This window comes from Anguilla anguilla, chromosome 2, assembly GCF_013347855.1.
Source record: "Anguilla anguilla isolate fAngAng1 chromosome 2, fAngAng1.pri, whole genome shotgun sequence".
Lineage (NCBI taxonomy): Eukaryota > Metazoa > Chordata > Actinopteri > Anguilliformes > Anguillidae > Anguilla > Anguilla anguilla.
In genome coordinates this window covers 22,474,823-22,500,046 of record NC_049202.1, presented here as the reverse complement: position 1 = coordinate 22,500,046, position 25,224 = coordinate 22,474,823, and the positions used below count along the sequence as shown (strand labels likewise).

At 43.7% G+C, this 25,224-nt stretch overlaps 1 protein-coding gene across 1 annotated transcript in view; it reads right to left on the bottom strand.

Moving 5' to 3' along the window:
* dnmbp (dynamin binding protein) overlaps positions 1 to 19,726 on the bottom strand; it is a 75,434-nt gene extending 55,708 nt beyond the window's left edge. The window contains exon 1 of the mRNA XM_035405094.1: positions 19,258 to 19,726. The gene's annotated coding sequence lies outside the window, so the exon portion shown is untranslated. The remainder of the gene's footprint in view (positions 1 to 19,257) is intronic.
* Positions 19,727 to 25,224: the final 5,498 nt, after the last annotated feature.

Genomic DNA, 25,224 nt, shown 5'->3' with positions numbered 1-25,224 from the left:
TGATTAAGCCAGAGGAGTCACTCGCACGATGAGACACAGCCGTCTGAAACCCTCTCCCTGCCTGGGCCAGCCGACACGGGCACAGTCGGATTACTACACCACGGGGCCCCAAACGCTACACCGCTACCCGAGACACTGGCAGGACGAGCCCCCTGGCACCCCTCTCTCTCCGGCCCCCAACACCACACGGACCGCCTCCCTTTCCTTGTTCCTCGAAGGCCAGCCTACAGCGGTGGCTGACAGGCAGAAACAGTTACGGTGGGCGGGATGAGCTCATGGGGATTTCCTCTGTACAGATGCATGGGCGGGTAGTACATGAGTCCAGAGGTGCTGAAGACCTAACGATGGACAGAGGCCTGTAACACAGCTTACAGCTCAGAGAAATACAAAACCCAATCAGTTATGAAGCAATTCCTAAAAGCCCCTAAAAGAAGTACGTGGCAGGGCTTGGTCTGGGAGAGGCAACCGGGGCAATACAGGGCCAAACCAGGACGGATACAGACCTGCATTTAAGTGCATTTTCCATGCAACTCACCACTGAAAGAGTGAGAGACTTACGTGGAAAAGCCGCTCAAGCGCAGGTCTGCGTTGGGCTCTAAGTGGGGGCACGCACCTGGGTTGTGTTAGCTAATCAGCCCAAGGGTTAAAAGGTGTGGTTCTTTTCACAGCAGGTATCCGAGTCGGAGAAGGCTTTCCTTTACTTAAACCGCATGCTCTCTTGCAGGCAAATAAACAGCAGTGAACATTACCACATTTCCCCACGTCCAGCTATTCTGTCCCTCCTAGGTGTATCACCTGGTGTGTGACACAGCAATAAATATGCAGGCGGTATTCTGCAGACTAATGTATGTAAATGGTGCAGTCTAAAGGCCAATGCCTGGTGTAAGCAATGAGCACGCGCGCGCACGCACGCACACATTGCTTTTAGCTGAATTGTTTTTTCCCCACAACCTGGGAAGCCTCCATGCATGGTTAGCATTAGCCCCTTAAACAGACATCAACAATTTAAAAGGGCTCCAACCGGAATAAATTTCAACTGGTAGCTCCAACAGGCAAGTTGTTCAATCAATCCAGAGTAAACCCTTTTTTGTTTGTTTATTTCAATTTATTGCCTAATTAAATAGATACCATGATATCATTTACATTCATTAAATTGATATCATAATTTCCTAGCTGGAACGCAATTTAAGTACCCGTTTTCCAAACAAGCTGCCTCAACCGGAGACGGTTACGGTCGCAAAATTTGCCTGTATGCAGTCAGCCAAATTGAAGCCTTTGCAGCCCCGGTGATCACTGCATCTTTGAGTATGAAACGAGCCTAACGCTGATCTACAGGCAGCAGCAGAGCAGCGTTAAATATGCAGGTGTCTACAATAATCTATAATCAATGTGCTGTAGTCAACAATAATCTATAAGCAATGTGCTGTAGTCAACAACAATCTATAAGCAATCAGCTGTAGTCTACAATAATCTATAAGCAATGTGCTGTAGTCAACAACAATCTATAAGCAATCAGCTGTAGTCTACAATAATCTATAAGCAATGTGCTGTAGTCAACAACAATCCATAAGCAATCAGCTGTAGTCAACAACAATCTATAAGCAATCAGCTGTAGTCTACAATAATCTATAAGCAATGTGCTGTAGTCAACAACAATCTATAAGCAATCAGCTGTAGTCTACAATAATCTATAAGAAATCTGCTGTAGTCTACAATAATCTATAAGCAATGTGCTGTAGTCAACAACAATCTATAAGCAATCAGCTGTAGTCTACAATAATCTATAAGAAATCTGCTGTAGTCTACAATAATCTATAAGCAATCTGCTGTAGTGTACAATAATCGATAGGAAATCTGCTGTAGTCAACAATAATCTATAAGCAATCTGCTGTAGTCTACAATAATCTATAAAAAATCTGCTGTAGTCTACAATAATCTATAAGAAATCTGCTATAGTCTACAAAAATCTATAAGCAATCTGATGTAGTCTACAAAAATCTATAAACAATAAGCAAACCCTTTCCAGCAGAACACTCAGTGAATTTACACGGCACATGCTCATTCAACCTAGGCTTCTTCAGAGAAGGAATATGGGAGAGAGAGAGAGAGAGAGATTAATCTCCCTCAGATGTCAAAGCGTATTTTGAAGTCCAGTAGAAAAACTGGGATTGAGGCGTGTGAGTACAGCTCAGGTGAAAATTAGCACAGACAGACACAGACAGATGGTGGCCATCTGTCACACCAAATAAAATGGCACACCGATGAAAACACTTGAAGGACAGGAACCAATCGAAACCCTCAAAGTAAAGGAATCAATCTGACATTTCAAATGACAGGAGCCAATCAGAACCATGGAAGTACAGGAGCCAATTAAAATCACATAAATGCAAAAATCAGACATAAGTTACGGTAGCTGATTTTAGCCCAACCTCACTGACAACAAAAAAGAAAGAAAAAAAAAACTCTTTTGGGTTATAGATTTATTTACAATGAATAACCATGCATCCCTGTCAATCAAATAGCTACTGGCACCCAGACGACAGAATGAGGCGAGAGTCAGTTACTGTATTCCATATGTGTATGTAAATACTTTGTGAACTCCAGCATCAGCTATGAAGTCTGGCTTCACCACTATACAGCTAAAATGTCTGGTGAGCCGTCACGGAATGTTCTGCCATAAAAACAGCCAGGTAGTGTGTGCGGACCAGGTGTGTTTCCAAAGGCCACACACGCCACCCTGCTCTTTAGGTGAGTGGGGTGTGTCACAGAGTCACCTTCCCCAGGTGTGGGCATTAGTCCAAAACATTTCGCTTCTGGGGCCGGGGGAAAATTAATTGCCCTGCACCCTGATCTGGAAGACAGCGTTACAGATCTTATCTGGTTTATGCAACTCCTTTACGTAACCCCACTCCCTACAGTAACCCACGGCAACTCGGACATGATAACATGCATTATTCTTTGCACATGTCCGTTCCTGAGACTCCCTTTATGAACACTTGTGACTGATGGTCTCACATTTCTCTGGAGCGGTTAGCCTTGTGTGTCCATCTTGTTTCACTTTCAGAGTTTTTGTGGGAAGATCAGCACAGGAAATCAGTCAGCACAGTACAAAAAAGGAGGTCTGAGGCTGTTTTCAGTTCTGCTTTCTCAACCTGCACAAAATGAACATGTCGCACTGACACTCTATGTAACCCACTCTGTACAGAGCACACTGTCAGTTCAACACACTCTACACAGTTCACTGTTCACAAGCCAAAGCAACACAGCTCGCAAGACTGTATGACCTTTGACCTCCCTCACACTGCACCTCCTCACATGCACCTGACACTGGACCTCCCTTACACTGCACCTCCCTCACACTGCACTCCACACACTGCACCTCCTCACACTGCACTCCACACACTGCACCTCCCTCACTGCACTCCACACACTGCCTCCCTCACTCTGCACTCCTCACACTGCACCTCCCTCACACTGCACTCCTCACACTGCACCTCCCTCACACTGCGCCTCCTTCACACTTCACTCCTCACACTATGCCACCCGCACACTGCACTCCTCACACTGCACCTCCCTCACCCTGCACTCTTCACACTGCACCTCCATCACACTGCACTCCTCACACTGCACCTCCCTCACCCTGTACCTCCCTCACACTGCACTCATTCACACTGCGCCTCCTTCACACTGCACCTCCCTCACACTTCACTCCTCACACTGCACTCCTTCACACTACGCCTCCCACACACTGCACTCCTCACACTGCACCACCCTCACACTGAGCCTCCCTCACTGTCCACCTCCTCACACCGCACCCCTTCACACTGCACCTCCCTCACACTGCACTCCTTCACACTGAGCCTCCTAACCCCCCCCCCCCCCCCCAACACAGCACCTCCCTCCCACAGAAGCAGCAGAAGAGCTCTCAGCTCTGGATCCAAGCCTGAAGGCAGCAGGGCGTGTCTGGTCATGTCGCTCGCCCTGCGGCTACACTGGCTCACTGTGGTTATTCCTGGTGAGATTAACCTGGCGGGCCATGCTTAATCTAAGCACAAACCACAAACACTGGCAGCAACCTGCTTCACACTGAAAACAAAACCGGCAAAGCTTTTGTCTCTTCACCACAATCACACCATTTCAGTGCTCTGGAGAACCGAGGCAGGGGTTGCATTTTCACAATGACTCAGCCTGTCCTACCAGGGCTTTCCATGGCTCAAAATAGGGCTTAGGTGGCGACTTTGTGAGACAGAGACTGCGGTTGGCTTTTCTGCCACCATCAACTCGACGTTTCGTCTCCCAAAGTTTAGCTGCATTTAGAATGTAAAGTTCTGGTCTTCAAGAAACCACCACAATGCAATGCTACGAAAACGAAAAAAAGAAAAAAAAAAAAAAATGAAACACAGGCAAAAATAAAAAATTAGACAACTTATTTATTTATTGAAGGGATTACATATATTAATTGCCAGAAATGGGGGGGAAATACAGCCAATACTTCACATAATGTAAGAGGGTCATCTACAGGAACAGTGAATTATCATAGGTCATATTTTCCCATGTAAATAAAAAGAAAAAGCTGTGTTTGGACTTTTTTAGCAGTGACACGACATATTTAAACCATCCCTTGGTTATCGTGTTAATGCTGTCCCACGTAGTAAAATGTCCAGTGTTAATTCAACTCAAACAGTGTTAATTCAACTGTTAACAGATAGCATCTGGTCCCGCTCTGGATTGTGTGTTATCTGTTAAGAGTTGAATTAACACTGGACATTTTACGGTGCAGTTGTGTACTAGAAACACACTGTGTACTAGAACCACACCGAGTATTTATAGAGCAGAATGACTCCAATGGCCCAGAGAAGACAGCAAGGGCACTGTCACATGTCAAATGACAATGGGCCTGAACAAACAGCCAGCTCTGAACACGTGGCCCTGCTGCTACCGCTAACCTAATCCGCTCCAGGTGGACGCTTCTAAAGTTGTCCTGCGGCAGAAACCAAAGCTTCTGATGGCTTTCATGCCAGGTGTTATACAGGTGTGGCACGAACAATAAATCTGAATTCAGCTGTATTTTAAGGAGCCCCAAAATCCTGCTGATGAATCCGGCCGCTCTGTGTACTCTGGGAAATGGGGGGAATTAAGTGGCATGGACGATGCTTAGTTTTAACCAAAATGCCAACAAATTCCAACAATTCCGATACAGTAAATTGTTTACATTTTTCCGCATGCCCATTTAAATTAGTTCAAGAAGAATGCTGAAATTGGATCTGATATAAATCTGACATAAATAAAAGACCCACTTGAACGAGGCAAATCATATTAGTCAAATTTATCTTTGCCAAAGGATACAATGGCAATGTCAGACTGGGCGTAGAACTGTCAGCTCTCTGGTAAACACAAGGCAGCAGTTCATTGGACTGATTCCCACCTGCAGCTGTACAAAATGCTTAAACACCAGCACTTCAGGGGTTAATAATAAAAATCCGTGATGTCATCATAATGGCAGAGAAGATGGTGTTGTAACGGCTAACAGTCAGTTGCCGGGATACATTTCACATGCAACATATACGTAGGCCCCACATACAGAAGACAGCAGTCCAACATTTTCTAAAAGATCTTTAAAATTACATAAACTATTATTTAAAAAAAAAAATGATGACTGTATTTTGTTCAAAATCCAAAATTCCTGAATTTGATCTGTCCTCTGGGGCAGGGTGGAGGGGACATCTAGCATACAAGTTTGTTTCTTACAGAAATATTTTCAGGTCACTGAAGAGTCAAATTTAATTTTACAGAACTCTGAACTGTCTCTACAATTCAATGTCCTCAGGCAAAGAAGTGTGATGTTTAAGGGAAATAAAAGTCAATTCAAAACACAAGTTTCTACTTTAGTTGACTCAAGTACAGCCTACAAAAACTTGTGCCAAGAGAAACCCTGAGTGGGGCCTTGAGTTGGTGGGCGGAGCTAATCTCCCCCAGCTCAAATCCCTCTCTAAAAGGGCTACACGAAAAGGTCAAAGGTATGGGACGAGAGAGGGAAAACAAGAGAAGAGAAAGAATAAAATCCTCAGGGGACCGAGAGAAAGAGGGGAAATGGATGAATACAAGGTTGGCACAGAAAAGAGGGAGACTGAGGTAGAGAGAATGTTCTGGGCTTGGGAGAGACAGAAAGGGAGGGAGAGAGGGAAGACAGGAAAGAGAGAGTGCATTCTTATCACTCAGAAACAGGCTGCCGCAAACACACCTGGTAGAGACAGAGACTGAGTCTCATTAACTGCCCCAAGTGCCTCTTCATGAGAAAATCTTCACAAAAGTAATAAGTTCTTAGACTCTTATAATAGTCTTAGAATTACACAAAATAAAAACACTTCTAGCTGTAGAGGCCACTACAATAATGTTGGCAACTTAATTCAACTGCCTGCCATAACTTAACAGAAGCTGCGAGCTAAACAATGACAGCATTCATCTGTGCTCCTCATTAATTCTGAGACACAGGTGTTTTAATTTGTTCATTAAAAATTCTCTTCTTCAGGTTCTTCCATGTGTGTGACTACATGTATTTATTTCTGGGAGTGGGGGTGACGTCATCTAATGTCATCTATGTGTCCTATTTCTTTAGTAAGGCAAGTTAACTTTTCACGCAAATATTTCCACTAGTCAGGCAAATCTTCGAATTTGAGAATGAGTGAATGTGCGTAGGTGAGTGTTGCGTGAGAGAGAAGGGTACAAAGTTGGGAGCGGGATAAACAGATGGACAAAGGAGGGCAGGAGAACGAGGGAAAAGTAAAGCGAAAGAGGGAGTGAGAAAGAGGTGTTGAAGGGGAGTGGGAGAGGGCTGTGACACAGCGGGTCAGTGTAGGAACACAGGCCGCATGGTCAGATGGTATCGCCGTGATGAAAGTAGCAGGACGATGGCAGACAGCTCTGTAAACAGTGCGACCCCACCCTCCCGTACACCCCCCCCCCCCCACAGCTGCCACGGGGTCTCCAGGTAGCATGTGTGCCGGACGGGAGGGGCGTGGGAGCGAGGAGACCCCGCGCTGCCCCCACGTCCTGAGCGAGCGCATTTTGCCTCCTGTTCTGCAAGAGTGCACGTGGGGAGGGCGGAGTTACCCAGAGCCCTGACCGTGGATCCCCTAGAGAAGCGTTCCTGTGGAAACGACTATCCAGGTGGCTAACGCAGCTCCCCAACCAAGGTCCCATAGCAAAAATATAACAATGATGAGACAGCTGCTAATTGGTGCGGGTCAGGTGGCTTACTGGTGAGACTACCACACAGACATTGTCAGTTAGAGCAACTTTCAGGTCACGGATAACTTCTGCCAACAGGACAGGAAGTGACATCACATGGCTCTAAGGCAACTCTGGGTCTCACGGTCAGCACAGCCTTTTGGTTTGCAAACTTCACAACTGTGGGAGGAGACCCCACCCGCCAGACTCCACCTTCGGGCCTCCTGTAATGAGACTCCGCCCCCACAGGACCACACCTACTGGACACAGCCGTCCGTCCCGACAGCCTGATTAAAGGCACATGCGGTCGCACGGCACCTCCCTCAAACACGGGAGAACCAGACTCCACACCCCCCTTTCATCCTGCTAAGCCCCACAGAGTGGTCATTACAGGGTCTGGAGACCAAGCGCTTTATTTATCTACGCTGCAACACATTTACATTTACGGCCTTATTTTTTTTTTTCCATATGTTACATTCAGCAAATAAAAAGTAATTGTGCATTCAAATTTACAGGAATGTGTCATTTTTAAGTTAGAAAATCAGTAAGACATACATATTTGGCCCAGGGTGCCCAAACTTCTACATATCACTGTACATCACAAGCTCCTCTGCCTGTGGTCAAGACTTGGCTGCTGCCACGTCACCATGGTCACACATCAAGTGTAGCCTATATCACGTACATGCTGAGGAATCAGAGGTCACTCTGTGCTAACATTCTGCGACTCCACAGTCACAAGACGAACGCTGAAGTCTGGACTGGCGGCGAGGAAGGTTTTTGGAGGGCTTGCACCCTTCAGTATACATTTAAGCACCCTCTCTGCTCGGAGTGCATTTCTGCCCTGGGGTCAGCACGTGGCGCGGTTCAGTGTCACCGCAAATGTGACACCAGGGAAAACCGAGGAAAGTGGACACCAAATTTACAGCTCTCCAGAGCCATTTGCTTGCAGTTTAAAACAAGCCCTTGGCCCGTAACTGACTGACTCAGACAGGAGGAATGGGGGGGGGGGGGGGGGTAAAATCTGGCCGCGACAGGTGTGATTCCTGGGGTACACCGGGCCACATGGTGGTTACTGGGGCTGAAATCTGACACTACATCCCGCAGGAAGTGTTTACTCAACACACATTTACAGCAGCCGGCATTCTACACAGTGTGTGTGCGCGAGAGAGCAAGACTGTCAGTGTGTGTGTCAGGCAGGGAGTCCGGGTGAGCGCATGTGTAACTGCATGTGTGCGTATGTGTGTGTCTGTGTGTGTGTGTGTGTGTGTGTGTGTGTGAGAGAGAGATTCAAAGGAGTTGGATGTAGAGAGACAATCGAGAACAGCTGCAACTTATAGAACACACACTGGAAAAGCATGTGAGCACAGAACAAGAGTAGGGGTGATGTGCTGACACTGTTTGATTATTGAAGAGGAATTATTTAAGCGCAACAATGAGGGACGGGGGGGATATAGCCCCACCCGCACGCCTCTGAAGAGACCAGCTCACCTCTGGAAGCTTCAGTACTGTCCTTTATTCTGTTGTTGTTGTCTTGTTTTTATCGCCCGACTTGTGTGTTTTTTCGGTCGTCCTCATTGTTGTATGACCCTGGCACAATGTGCGTGTGGTTTGGAGATTGCTGTCGCAGTTAAAACGCATTCAGCGCAAACACAACAGTGCGGCCACCCCCCTCCCCACAACCAAAGCAGCATAAAGGCTGTTTGTGTTTTGGCCCTGTTTAACAGTACAGAGAGGCAGAAGAGACCATGCTCTGTAACCCCCCGCCCACCACATCACATGACCAAAGGCTGGCAAGACAGGCAAGGGCGCAGGATCAGTGTAAACCGCATGCAGCTCTCCTATCTCTGTGACGTCTGGAAAATTCCAGTTTAGACTATACAAGTCTAATCATGTGATACACCTTGAATGCCTTGTTTACACATACAAGCACACACACACACACCCACACAAATGTATATACAAGGGTATGCACAAACACACACATGTAATGTATATACATGGTTACGCAGACACACACACACCCATACACACAGATAATTTTACATCTGCGTATACAAGCATGTCCCCATGTAAGATCCAGCCTGGGTCAAAACTGAACAACTTCACTGCAGCGAGGAAAAGCGTAAAATCTCTGGCAGCACGCGAGAGTTGACCTGCTTCTGTCAGCTCAGCCTAGATGACATGTGACACTAGCATTAGCATCAGCACAACGCACCGCCACCTCTCTCCTTCATCACTTCTTATCATTTTTAATTTTATCATTATCATTCTTTTTTCACCTGCACACCAGCATCCCCTTCCACGGAGCCCCCCACATCCTGTACCCCCCCACTACCCCATTCATCAAATCACCAGTTTTATCTTGACACCCGGCCCACCAAACTGACGGGCAAGAGAAGAGAGAGATTTAGTCTTTCGTGAGGTCCTCCCTCCATATGAGTGGAGGGAGGCTGCAGATTGCGTCATTGGCACTGTTTCATTTGAAAAGGCAATTTTAGGGAAAGCTTATTTTAATCTTATTGGTCTGGTCATCAATGAACAGCAGCATTTACAATCAGTGTTCAATCAGTGTTCAAATTCTATTACACCATTTAAAGTACCTCGTCTTTTTTTTCTGAATTTGGAAAGAAGTCTTTCAGTTATTGGAACATCCTTGTCTTGGAACATGCAGCAAACACTACTGAAGATTGAACGATAGATTGATAGGTTACTTTGGTGAAGATCTCAATGACATTTTTCTGGTAAAATAAAGGATAAAATAACGGCATGAATGCGTGCCATATGACGTCCATCCATCCATCCATTTTCTAAACCGCTTACTCCTGGTCAGGGTTGTGGGGTGGCTGAAGCCTATCCCAGCATGCATTGGGTGAGAGGTAGGAATACACCCTGGGCAGGTCACCAATCCATCACCGACCCCACGCACCATTTACTCTCGCATGCATACCCCAAAGAAAATACAGACTCTCTAATTAACCTAACCTGCATGTCTTTGGCCTGTGGCAGGAAATCGGAGTACCTGGAAGAAACCCACATGACCACGGGGAGAGCTTTACCAGCTCGGCCAAGCGTAAAAACGTTTATGCGATAATTTGCGGTTTTATTTTTATTTAAATTTTATTTCCCTGAAAATGACTTATGTGTAAATTCAAAATTCACATAAAAACAATCGTAAACAAGATGGAAACCCCACTACAGGAAGACCGTCGGCCGGGATACAAACGCAATACATTCTTTCTGTGAAGGGACAGTGCTACTCATTGCATCACCATGCTGCCCGCGCCATATGACACGATATGAAAATATTTTAAAAAAATATGTGCCTCCTGCCCCATATTTCCTCAGTTTTATGTGCCCTCCCCCGTTGAGATATTTTGAATGATGTTACAAGGCAATAAACTGCAACACAGTGCAAGTAAACACCTGAGATACGAAGCTAAAGACGTACGCAACGACTGAGCAGTCTGACAGTGACTTCTGAGGCTCGGCCTCATGTCTCTGTCATTATAATCCAGTCTCGGCAGCTAACGCTGTGCTAAAATGCTACACGCCAGCCACTGACCCAGCCTACAGCTCGCCAGAGTCATTCAGCTAAAGCGCAGCGCTCAAACGGCAGCCCTTCAAAGCCACACCCCACAGCGCTCAAGTTAAAAGTGACAGGGAAGCAGGTTTCCTTCCCGCAGGGCAAGGTTCGAGAATCGATTCGCACGCGGATGACCGCAAGACTCAAGAAGCGTGTCCTTCTAGCCAAACTCAGGCATACAGCTAAGGCTGCGACCTAACGGTGAGAGTAGATTTGAAACTGGGGAGAGGAGAGAAGGAGAGCACAGGGAAGAGGAGAAAGGAGGACCAAGAAGGGCAGAAGAGATAAGAAGGGAGGAGGAGAGGGTGAGAGGTACAGAAATTTGGGGGAAAAACAAAACCAGCTCTCTAGAAAAGGGATCTCAAACTCAGATCTTGAAGGGCTGTTGTGTCGGCTGGTTTTTGATGTGCTCCCACACTAAAGTGCTTAATTTAAGTCACTGGTTGGCTAAAGAGTCAGCACACCTGGTTTCCGAGGTCAAAACTGTCTGCTGACTGAAAGTAAATTACAAAAACCAGAGAACATTGTGTTCTAACGTCACGTTTTAACTTCAGCTGAGTTCCACGTAGTATGGTGGTGCACAGCTGGCCTCTGCTTATCAGCCCTGGTGTGGCTTTTCCAGTATGAGTGGGGAAAGTCCCAGGAGTACAATGCTCTCCCACACGCAGTCTGGCTGAGCTTAACCGCTCTATTTACCCTGCTCTTACTCTCGCCACATTCACTCAGGACTGACCAGACACAGGTATGCAGGGTGTAGCTCCTGAAATCCTGATCTCTGCAGCTTAAACATGGCTTAACTTCATCCAAATGGCATTCCATTCACTGCCATGATCATGTGACCCTCAGGGGATTAACATTCTGAGCAACAAGCTAATGTTCCTTCATACAGCTAAGCAAGAATAAACCAATACCTTAGACTATCTACCCGAGGGGGACTGCACTGTGTATATTAAGAATGTATCATAGTCAAATGATAAAAAACCATTTAATTTGTTTACATTTTTTAAACCACAAATGGGCTGCTGGGTGGCTCATTTGGTCACGGCATGGATGAGCCCCACAAACTCGGACGGAATTTCAGGCTGCGCCAGTGGTAAGAGTGATGGATAGCTCCATAGGTCGATGCACAATTGGCGATTGCTTCACCCAAGGCAGGTGAAAGTAGCAGTTAGCGGTCCTTGTTTCGTCACTCTCTACCGACCCCCGCTGGTCAATCGGGCACCAGGAAACTACATGCCAAAAGCTATATATGCAAGGTCTTCCTCCCATCAGGAAGCTTGGTTGTGGGCTGCAGGGTAAAAGAAGCAGCTGGTGACATCACATGTTTAGGAGAAGAATAACGAACTTTCCCCAAATCGGCAGTGGGGTTCGTACATGAAAGGGGCAGCGGGCACAGATTACTGGACATTCATAATTAGGGATGGAATTGGACATGATCAGCCACACGTTGGGTGCTTTATACAAATTACAAATATCCATACAATTTATACAAAAAATTTTTTAAAGACCACAAGTGACTGGAACCTTGGGCCACACTTCAAGATTGTTGAAATGCTGGCCTGACTCACACACGTAACCGTTCTCTTTCAAGTTACTGAGAAAGCAGCTTCCTGCGAGACAGACAGACCCGGTCGTCCATCCGGCACATGAATCTCCGACTAGCTCTAACTCTTCGGCATGCCCCCTCCTACACAAGGGACTGCTGGGAAAAACTCTGCAGTGCCAACCTCACACGACCGTACCAGAACCCCGCACCTCCTTCCAATGACCATTCAAATAATGAACGAAGAAGGCAAAGCATCACTGCTGCCAGCCAGCACACTTAGGAGGTGATTAACAGTGAATTCGTTTGAGAGGTCTTTTGTTTCTACAGAAAGAAACGTGAAGATGTTACAATGCACGAGTTGGACTCTCACAGAAACATGCAAATACCAAGCCTGCAATGCAGGAGCCCAGCAAGAAACACATCTCAATTATCTCTGATGTACACACTCACAATAAGCGACACATTACATTACATTACATTACATTAGAGGCATTTAGCAGACGGTCGTATCCAAAGCGAATTATACAACTTTTACATAGCATTTACATTGCATCCATTTATACAGCTATATAGATACAGAAGCAATGCAGGTTAAGTACCTTGCTCAAGGCTACAACAGCAGTGACCCAAATCGAACCTGTGACCTTTAGGTTACAAGACCAGTTCCTTACCCATTATACTACACATACACGTGTATGCATCACATGCAGGAAAACGAGTGCGTATGCCTATGTACACAAATGCCTGTACGCACAAGAATGCGCTCAGGAATGTGAGATAAGACACAGCCACTCAGAAACATGAGCAAACAAATGCACTCTCGCACACCCAAAAAAAAAGCACTCAAAAATGTGAGTGAACACACACACACACACACACATAAGTACACACAGACACATACTGTAAATATGTGCATAGACCCATTACATTACATTACATGACAGGCATTTGGCAGACGCTCTTATCCAGAGCGACGTACAACAAAGTGTATAACCATAACCAGGAACAAGTATGACGAAAACCCTAGAGAGAAGTACCGGTCCAAGTGCAGGGAACAACCGCATAGTTCAACTTGGACCCTGAAGGTTAAACTGTTTAACACTAACACAAACGAGAACAGCAACAACGCAGTCTATGCAAAAATACAAGCAGTATTTCAATCAGACCCACATCTGATTCAGAGGAGATGCTTATCAAGTGAAATGAAATAGTCTAAAAAATCTGAGGAATGTTCCTTTCTTTCTATGTGAAGGACTTGTGAAGGTACCACGACTGTAACCTCAAACCTGTGAACTCAGGTCAGTTGATTTCTCCTAAAGGGACTCTGCTGGGGGGAAAAAAACTAAAAAAGAAAATGAACTTTAAATGCAGAAAACGAGAAATAAAGAACATCTCATTTAGGCCTTGTTTCAAAATTCAAAACGTTTTTGTTTTTCACTTCAGAAAAGCTGCGGTCTTTGTGTATAAACAAAAGAGAGAAATGTACTACGGGATTGTTGGCACTCCATGTCCAAAGTCTCCCATTCTGAAGGGGCGTGGACTATTCTTGGTATCTAGGGGTGTGGTTTTCATGCCCATTTAATTGCATGAATGCCTTCACATCCAATTGAATGCCTTGGTATCCAGGGCTGTTGTTTCAACGGTCATTGATTTGAAACCAAGAAAACTCGACTGGTTCAAAAAGGGAGGCTGAGACCAGAGCCAGCAATCCCATAGTGCACTGCTCCATTGTGTTTAGAAAGTCTCAGCCATTTAAAGGCAAATGACACAAATAAGCTATTTTGAAGTAGGATCAAATGGAGAGATATTATTAATTTACCATTCCTTGCATTCTTACTTCAGGTTTTTCCCCCTAGTGCATACTCCCTTTAAGAACAGTGCCAGTGTAGCTCCAGGTACAAGAACAGCTCATCGCAAAAATGTAGCCAGGGCACAGGAAGCTTTTATCCATCTACAGAAAGGGACCATCTTACAGCATACAACCCTGCTACTGGAACAGCTTATCCATCTACAGAAAGGGACCATCTTACAGCATACAACCCTGCTACTGGAACAGCTTATCCATCTACAGAAAGGGACCGTCTTACAGCATACAACCCTGCTACTGGAACAGCTTATCCATCTACAGAAAGGGACCATCTTACAGCATACAACCCTGCTACTGGAACAGCTTATCCATCTACAGAAAGGGACCATCTTACAGCATACAACCCTGCTACTGGAACAGCTTATCCATCTACAACATGAGGACTGGCCACAGTAATAACTGCTCTTTTTAGGAGAAAAGGAACAAATCTCTTTTCCCTGTCTGTCCTGCTATTAATATGTATTTTAACACCAGATAGGGTTAAGTATCTTGTATGAACAAGTACACAAAGGATGGTGCCCGAGAATAAGTATTGCTTAAAGAGTGATGATCATTTCAATGCACCCTTGGAGAAGGCCACCTATTTAATCTGTGATGAAAGGAACACGGACAAGCCTTATGCTAATCACTTTAGCATTCACACCAAGTCCTGTCTTCAGGGGCAACAGTGTTCTTACCCAAAGAAGTGAGAGCATTTCACTGATCAGTTACCTGCAAGTTTCCTTCATGCCCTAAGATCTGAGCAGAGCACTGGTCCTTCATGGATTCTGTTTGGACACAGCCTACCGCTCACACCTGTGTAACGGTGACCACCTGTTACCCAATCTCATTCAGAGCCCGCATTCTCCTGCGCCACACCTACTCCCTGTGTGTGTGTGCGTGTGTGTGCGTACAGTGTGTGTGTGAGTGTGTGCGTACAGTGTGTGTGTGGTGTGTGTACAGTATGTGTATATGTCTAAGTTTGTGTACAGTATGTGTGTCTGTGTGTATGAATGTGTGTATAGTATGTGAGTATGTTGTGTGTTGTGTGAGTGTGTGTACAATATGTGTACGTTTGTAAGTCTGTGTACAGTATGTCTTTGTGTGTGTATACAGTATGTGTTACAGTATGTGAGTGTGAGTGTGCGTACAGTATGTGTATATGTTTGTGTACAGTATGTGTGTGTGTGTGTGTACAGTATGCATGTGTGTGTAAGTCTGTACACTACAGTATGCGTGTGTGTTGTGTGAGTGTGTGTGTATAGTATGTGTATGTTTATACGTTTGTGTACAGTATGTGTGTGTGTTAAGTGAGTGTGAGTGTGTGTACAGTACGTGTAAGTTTGTGTACAGTATATGCACGGTGTAAAATTAACTTTTTTTTATATACTAGCCACTGTATCTGGTAGATTCTCAACTTCTACCAACCACTCACCTTTTTAACCAGCCACATCTTAAAAGTCATTTCATATTAAAGGCTAAATATGATCAAAATGAAACATAAGCCACACTTAAAGGCTATACTTCATGTATTTATTTAAGTATGTTGACAATGACAATGTTGCTGACTCTTGGTGTGACGTCTTATAAACGCCGGGCTGTCGTTCTGTGCTCTCTGCTCTATGCTTCCAACACGACGCTCATAAGCAGGGTGAGTAAAAACAAAATACGAGTTTTGCTCTGGTTAGGCTGTAGGGTTAGTCCGCAATTTAAAAGCCATTTTGCGAACTAACTTTGTTATTTTAGTTTGTTGTTTTTGTGTGACCACGGATGAAGACGTTTGTGCTTGGGTTCGCCGTCCGCTCTGTGGCATACATTCTATTAGTTTGTGTATCGCGTTGATGGGCATTGTGATTAAAATCCTCCCGTAAAGTCACACATGCAGGCGAAGCTTAGATAGTTAAGGGGCAGCTTGTTTTTGGCTTATTCGCCTTACATAGTGTTAGCTGATGGCTACTTCCTGGTCAGGTGAAAGGACGGGCGGAACCGGCCAATGAGGAGCCAAGTTCGACGATGGGTTGCCAGGTTACTGCCATGTAAATAACGCGATAACACAGTATAGACAAAGTTTGGGCATCCGCCACTGTGGCGTGTGAGCCTCACAAATTGCCAGCCACTCTGCAAAATCACCCGCATTTGGTGGGTGTTAATTTTACACCCTGAGTATATGTGTGTGTACAGTATACCTGTGTGTGTACAGTATGCGTGTGTGGTGTGAGTGTGCGTGTGTACAGTATGTGTATGTTTGTACGTTTGTGTACAGTATGTGTGTGTGTATGTGTACAGTATGTGTATGTTTGTACGTTTGTGTAAAGTATGTGTGTGTGTGTACGCTGTGTGTGGGAGCTATAAATAAAAGGAATATATGCTCAGTGCTTCCTCAACAACTATTGCACTATATGAGAGAGAACAAGCACGGAACCGTACCACCTGCGCATGTGTCCCACTAAACGTCCCTGAAAGGTCGTCCGTGAGTGAGTGAGTGAGTGACCACAATTCAGGTCGTCCATGAGTGAATGAGTGAGTGACCACAATTTGCCATGCGTAGCCAAAAGGAGCTGCTTGCTCCTTTCTCCAGCTGTCATTCTTACTTTATCAATAAAGGGGCCCAAAGCCATGTGTTCAGCAGCTTCTCACATAACCCCCTGACCATCACTGTGAGCTCAGCTGTGACTCTCACAGGTCACTGTGAGCTCAGCTGTGACTCTCACAGGTCACTGTGAGCTCAGCTGTGACTCTCACAGGTCACTGTGAGCTCAACTGTGACTCTCACAGGTCACTGTGAGCTCTGCTGTGAGGCTTGAAGAGAACTCTAAGCACTGATGTGACTCAGATCACTGTGAGCTCATGTTAGGGGAGATCCCGCTATTACACAGAGAACGGCTGCAGGCTGCAGAATGCACTAGAATGGCCATTTGACTGCTACCCCCTGCAGAAATTTGACAGCTCTAATGTCACTCCATGCTGAAACAGGACACCACGCAGGTAATGCTGCTAAATTATTCAGCGCTTCCAGGTCACAATATGGCCCCATCTCAGAGTGGGGTGTCTCTCTAGTGTCAGCATTACACTAGCAAGGCAGGAAATGACTTTACTGCATGAAGCAACCTAAAGTACCCCCGCCACATCATATTTCCATTAGGCACCTGAGAAACTCATGTCTTTGGTAAACACAAAACTGCTCTTTTTGCCTACGGCACTCACAGAGTAGATGACACACAACGCTGAAGGGAGGATATTTCTGTGTGCACACATTTTATGTGTATATGTCTGTTGAAGCATCTCATACTTCACACACACATACACACAGTTTGTGCATGTTTCTTTGCGCCCATGTCTGTATGTGTTAAAGTGTGGGTGTGTGCGCACCCGCGTGCGTGCGTGTGCGCACCCGCGTGCGTGCGTGTGCGTGAGTGAGCGTGCATTTAATTCAGCTTGTCTGGTAAATAATTATCTTGTTATGACAGATTTTGATAAATTGGGATGGCGGCACATAAATATCACTCAGATAGTCCCACTGCTGCTGGCCTCTCCTCCAATACACAGAACATTCCAGGCCTCTGAGCCAAATCTGCCCTCGTGGCTCCAAACATCACACAGTGAGTGGTTCTATAACATTACAATAAGCACACAGCTACATAACCAATGTTTGGTCACATACTGCTGTTCATAGGAGGAGAAGGTCCAGAACAACTATAAACTGTACCAAATGTTTCTGTACATGTTTTGAATCATGTGAAAACCTATCTAATGAGTATTGCAAAATGTCCATGAAGGTAGCAAAAATGTAAAAACAGACCAAAACATACAGGTATATATCATGATCAACAGATTTACAATGCCTGTTCTTTCTATGCGCAGGCCAAGTCTTTTTAGCTCAGCTCCAGGACAAAATCACACATCTAAACGCATGAGAGCCACGTGTATGATTAGGTCTGAAAAACAGGCCTCAGTAGACTGCTAAAATGTCCCCTTGGTGCCACACGTACATAATCCCTGTGACTGCAAAGGACCATCACAGACTAGATACATTTGCCGGCAGCTTCTTTTGGATAAACATTTCACTGTGTCATGAATCAATGTTTCTATCGTTTTCTTGGCAATATAGCTATCCCTGAGGGTACACTAATGCACACGAGATACAATTATTTATTTATCTAAAAGAAACGGCGTCGCGATAAGGAACCCAGTTAGAGTGTACGGAGTGCGCGCGTGGCAGTCACAACAGTGTCGTGCAGCTCGAGGTCACCGTCTGTGCTGCGTCTCCACAGCTAAAACAACTGACATCCAAAAGATGCTGAAACATGATCCAATGAACGCCCGGCAGCCCCTCTCCGTCTTCGCTAGCTAATGCTGCAGCAGAATCCACGAATAAGAGTATATTGTGCGTAAATCGGTCAAATAGATATGGCGAGTCCTTAAATGTCATCATTTTGTTCGGAAGGGACGTACAACCAAAATGGAGTTCATCAAACGTCCGTTAAACCACATTGTTAACAATTAATCACCTCATGTACTACTGTCCGTAGTTCTAGCAATGTCGCTAATTTATCTACTGTGCTCAATTTCTGTTGTGCATTGTGCCAGTTGCAATTTCCAAGACGTGAGTTCCAACATGTTCAATACCAGCCGAAACAAACTGAACTTCATAAAGTAAAACTCCGCATTATATAACGGTCAGCAAACTACGATTGAGCGACCACCATTAATGCTTAAATTCAAGTTAATAAGGTGCCAATAGTGTTGCAAAAGTAAATATGTTTCGAATTGTCATATAACTTAAAACGAATCTTACCTCCTCGCAATCAACCCACTGGTGCTATCTTAAACGCGATAATGTGTGAATAACTGTCGGTGCCATTTTACGATTACGCTTTTTTAGGTAGTGCCAGCATGCAAACTTGACGGCGACGAACGTTAGTACCAGTTAAGTTTTCCAACTTCGCTAACTTAACTAGTCAACGTAGTTAAGTTAGTTGCAAACCTTGCTGCCTTGCTTCAGCTAGCTAACGGTTGAACTACAGATGCATCAAATGAGTCTTTAGCTTAACTTACCGGTCTGGTTGGTTATCTCTGATCCAGAGTTGACAGTATATTGATTTTTTAAAAAGCGCCCCGATCGTGGCTTTTCTTGGCGGAGAAACGGTCACAGTTCTGATCACTCGCTTTTCCAGAATAGATTAGTTAGCTCGTCCACTATCTAATTAGCTTGCTGGATGGCTAGCTAGCTAGCTAGCTACGTGTAATTAACCAGCCCCCATTTCTCCGTGGTTAACAGCGCCATTTTCTAGGGGTGGGGGAGTTTATAACATTATTAAAGTTAACATATCCATTGTAGATAGTCCCTCGCTCCCGATAGTAGAACTGACGCGCTACGATTCACAGGAATCAGCTGTCATCTGGATGGATGCCCCACAGGCTGTGACTCTCCATGCTGACATCAACACCACCGGCACCACCCTCTTATGACCAGGACCTTCCACAAGGGTTTCTTTCCTTCTGCCTGAACAGAAAACGAACCCCACCTTTTCTCTGTACCGGACAAGTGCGGTGGGTGCTAAGCAACGGAAAACAACAATTCTCTTGAGAAAGACACATGGCTATTAAGGCCCCTAGTTGATATATCAGGTTAAGACGCACAGATAGAACAGTGAATGCTACATCCTCAACGACCCGGTCAACTAGTCTCGTTTTTGGAAATAATTCCAACCATTCGGTTGCCAAATCCGTGCATCTCCTACGAAGAGGATGGCTATCTGTATTTTTATGTGATGGTTAGTTACAAATATTGCAACTTTGTTTCGCAAACAGACTTGGCGTTGGCATTTGTTTACTTCTGCCTATTTCAAGGTTCCTTACACAAAGCAGACGTGTTGGCTTACCCTGCCAGCATGTCGAATGAAAGTAGTCAACGTCTGCCTTGTAGTTACAAGTCGGATCACTGCCCGAAGATTAAGCACAGCAGGTCATCTGTCAGGTCTTTGCAGGCTAGGATAATAATAGGTTGTAACCCAAAGAGTTGCATACAGGAGAGCACTTGTTTATTATATGTGAGCCAGTGGGAGTCAGAATGCAAAGTGCAAACCATCGTAATGGCCCCATATACACATAGGCTATTATTGTTATTAATAATTATTATTATTGTTGTTATTATTATTATTATTATTATTATTATTATTATTATTATTATTACCTGACAGATGCTCTGTTCCAGAGGTAATTAAAAGAGTGAAATGACCATGCATTCATAATAATGATTCATAAGCTCACAATCAGCTTACCTTCTTACACACAGAGGCTGCCCTTGAACTGAAAGAGCTATAAATTAATTTATGGCCTGACAGATCAGTTTTTGGAATTATACAAACAGTTGGGCATGTCAAAATTCTAGGATACAGAGTTAATTGTGACCAGCTGTTCTGACAGTAAGAGGTTTTTTTTTTATCTCACCATTATCCATATATGCAAAAACAGGAATTTGCATCTATAGAAAATGATGCGAATTGTGGCCCTAACTTTTACATTTGTATTGAGCACAAAGAAAAGACTAATTTAGTGCTCAGAATGTTTAAAAGTAAATCTTAATAATTACACATATTATTTATTTGGAAATCTGCAAATGAGTAAACTCGTGGGATGAGTTCTGACATTAGTTAAATACTCGTACACATGAGCATTCAACATGTTTATTTCTTTCTGGACACATTTAAGACAGAGAGAGCCAAATTAATAACGCGGACAGAATGAGGGAAGGCTTTCTGGTGCTGTTAATGCCTGCTATTTGTCTTTGGGGTGGCTCATGTCAGAGCAGTGTATGACAGGAAATTATAACATATACAACTGCCAGTGACATCACAAGAAGAGTAAGTGCAGAGTCAAATTCTACTTGTAGTATGTTATGTCAAAGAAACTGAATTATGTTACGTGCATTGTCATTGAGTGCTTTCAGCAAGATATCAACTCTGAGCTATTCTGAGCCATTTCTAAAACACAGAAAGTTGCATCTCTTTCTTATTTAAGATGAAAGGTTCAAATTTCTTGTATATTTAGAATATTCACAAAATTGTGTAGTCACAATTTTGTGAATATTCAACGATGCCAGCAACAACTGACGTTCTGTCCTTTCGACACACCTGTTTATGCAAATTCTTAAACTGTACCGAAAACTCATATTGCCAATGGGAATTTCTTAGAGTAATGAAACAGAGAAGATGGTGGGAATACAGAAGCTGACCATCTGGTTACTTTAGAGAATCCCTACCTCTCTGCTGCCTCCTTGTGGTGGTGGGGGACCACACAGTGAGGCACACTGTCTAGTACCTTTAATCTGGGTGTTTTCTGAACCAATCAAAGACTGTGGTTTCCACAAAAAAGCACTGTGATTGTTTCATGTAGTTTACAGCAACAGTATTTTGAGAGTTGAGAATGAATCTAACATTAAGTTTTTCTACTGAAATGAAATCTGTTCAAAAAAAGTATCTGTATTTTTCAAGTGATTTTCCAGAATATGATAATTTCTAAATGGTAATGGACTTCAGTGAGTAAATTTATTTGTCTTTGCTGAAATTGCAGATGTTACAGAAACACTCCTAAGGAATTGGGTGCCACACTGTATCCACAATGGCTTTTGAGCAATTTAACAGTATTAATGTCATGCACCGTGTCTGCTATATCAAGGAATGTCTGTATGTTTGCATGTGCATATGTGTGCACACGTACACATATGCGCATGCACATCGGTACAGACATTGACCTATACAGCAGGCGTGTGTACACATGCATATGTGTGTGCAAGTGTGTGAAGATGCATTGCCATGCATTGTAAGCACAATATTTGGGTGTGCATTTGTTGCTAGGTGACTGCATGTATCCGTTCCATCTGGATTGGTAGTTATTTCCTCAGTCAGTTAACAATGGAGGGAAATGAAGGGGCAGAGAGATGTGCTTCTATCAGGAAAGTGTTTACTGGGCAGAGTGACCTAATACACACACACACACACACACACACACACACCACCCTATGCCACACAGACACACACACTCCCTGTGCCACACGCACATGCACACCCTATGCCACACAGACACACACACACCCTGTGCCAGACGCACATGCACACCCTATGCCACACATAAAATTGGCATAACATGGAGTACTTTTGGAGACTGTGATAACATTGTTTTAGCATTCCAGAAATGTTGTGAGGTTATGATAGCAAAAGTGCAACTTTAGCAATGTTGTAATATTGCTCTAATATTATTAGAGCATTGTTATAATGTTGCAGAAATGTGCAGTGTCTATGCAGAATTACCCAGGATAACATGACTCATTCAGACTCCCATTCACTTCTCTGCAGCTCCCAACCCACACTGTTTCTGGTAAAACCACTGACCAATCATTCATCACCTCATTAGCATATGAAAAGCCTGTATTGTCTCCTCCCAAAAGAACAGATAATATAATGACTGTGTTGACTGCTACCGTTGTTCCACTGATCTCCTTTACGTAAAGCGGCTGATCAATTGTCATTTGACATTTGAAACGAAAAGAGCTGCCACATGCATTCCTGGCCTCTGTGTGCATGAATGGGGAGCTATGTGTGCTGCAGGAATGTATGTTTCATAAAGTGGGCTTGTTTTGTTTTTTTATTTTAGGTAGGTGTTTTTATGGGTGTGTTTCAATCGAGAGTGGTAGTGAGAATGGGTCAATGGGATTTTCTTTGTTGTCTTTAAAGACAAAAATGGAAAGATGCCTCAAGCATTAATATTTTGTTTGAGAATATTACATTACCTGCATTTAGCTGATTTTATACAGAGAAAATGACACAGATAAAACATTTAAAATCAATTTAAACAGCTGGATTGAAGCAATTTAGGTTAAGTACCTTACTCCAGGGTACCACAGTAATGTCCTACTTAGGATTTGAACCTGCAAACTTTAGGTTACATGCCCAGTTCTCTTATCATTACACAATTATAACAATTATTACTACACTGTCATCCTTATGTGCAGCAAATGCATGTAACAACGACCCCTTTTCAGATGAACCAATCACATTTTTAAGATGTGTCTCCATGATAATTTCCTAACAAAGAAAGTGTTTTTAGTGAGAAAAGTTTCATTATAATGCAGTATTATTGATTGGTCCAACCTTGGTAAACTTGTAAAAGAAGAAAATATTTATTCACAAGCTATAAAGTAGGCAGTATACTTCGTAAGAAGTAGAACTTTTTGAGCAAAACGAAGCAATGAGAACAACTGAAGAACAAAAAGACGCGGTGTTGTGTGTTCATACGGTGCAGTGTGCGACGGCCACCAGGGAGAACTTTTGGAAAACTTCTTTCTTGTTCTCCGACCTCCCACTCTCAGCTATTGGTCCAAATATCACATGGTTTTTTACGTCACAGTTGAGAGTTCAGAGGGCAGACTTCACATGCTATGTACAGAGAGTCAACGCCAATCTCTCTTCTGTAGGGATGGGAATTCTGTGAGTTCCCGCATGTTTGATGAATGGTGCTACTCGTTTCAGCAAGTCATCAAAACGCCTGGCACTCATTCGGAAATATGAAAAAGTGGACCCCCTCGTCTAAACTCCGCATTTGCCGAATGTACAGACAAAACTCTTCATTCTCTGTCCTACTCTGATTTAGAGGGCGAACGTACCATCTCCTTTGCCTTTTTTCTTCTTTTGCATAGCTAGATAAACTAAAGCCACTTTAAACACTTTAAACTTTTTGTTTTGTGTTGTGATCTCGCATAGCCCTTCTCATACATCAATGGCGTAGCCGCGAGACGGGAGGTCTGGGCGAGATTCCAGCCAATAGCAACCTCGTAATTATTCGTAATTATTCACACCCCAGCGGAACAGTGCAGTGTTCTCACTGAGTATACCGACAACGGTGTTTGTGGACATATTCGCTGGTGGTTCTCAATCCTGAAGTTCTTGCCAGCTTTATTACAGATCCCATACAAAAGCATCCTTTTAGCATTCAGTCTTGTAAATTAAACAACAAACTATTCTTTGGAAAACAATGTCTTCACTTTGTAGGCCAAAATGTTTAACGTCATGGATTCAAAGACCCCTAGTGTCCTTTTCCTGTTTATCAGAAAACCAGCAATTGTGTTGTTGAGTGTATGACCTACCATTCAAAGCAGTGGGCAATAAAATTGTTTTACAGGAAGTAATGCTTCATTGCAGATAGTTTCCATTATAACCACAAAGTAGAAAGTACATCCGAAAGAGAGAGAAAAAACGTGTGTACCGGTGTGACTCGATACAACCACCAGTTTAGAAAAAAAAAAAAAAACTGTCTTGAACTTTGTTGTACTTTTGGACGGACAGCGACATCTAGTGTCTTCTAGAAGTAACACTGGTTATCTGTGGAAGTGCAGTCCGAAGGGCTGTAATTATTATTATTAGTAGTATTTTTATTATTTTATTTTATTATTATTATCAACAACAATAATAATAGTAATTATAAGAATGTATTATTATTATTTATGGTGGTGCTCTAATACCACACTACTCGCTCAAAATTTCACTCTGCACAAAGCAGTGTTGAATGTTTTATTTTAATAAGAATGTTTCCACTTATCATCCCAAAGTGTGAACAACGAAGGAAGCTATTCAGAAGAAACTTGTGTTCCTCTACAGATCTGAGCCAAAAATAACGACATCTTCCCACTTTTGACTTACTGAGAAGTACAGTATGTAACCTTTAATTCCATGTAATACAAGAACAGGATATATATATATATATATATATATATATATATATATATATATATATATATATATATGTTTCTTAATCGGGTTAAATATAAATACACAGCAACAATAACTGGCCCACCCCACCCACTGCTGGTGACGTCATGCTGTATTCCTGACCCTGAAACAGAGATTTCCGCATTGCTGCTGCGGTTGTTGTTGTCGTCATAGACCATGCCTTTGATTTTGATGAACTAGGTCCAGCGTAAAATTGCACTGCCTAGCAAGAGTCAGTAACAAAAAAACAACCACTGAG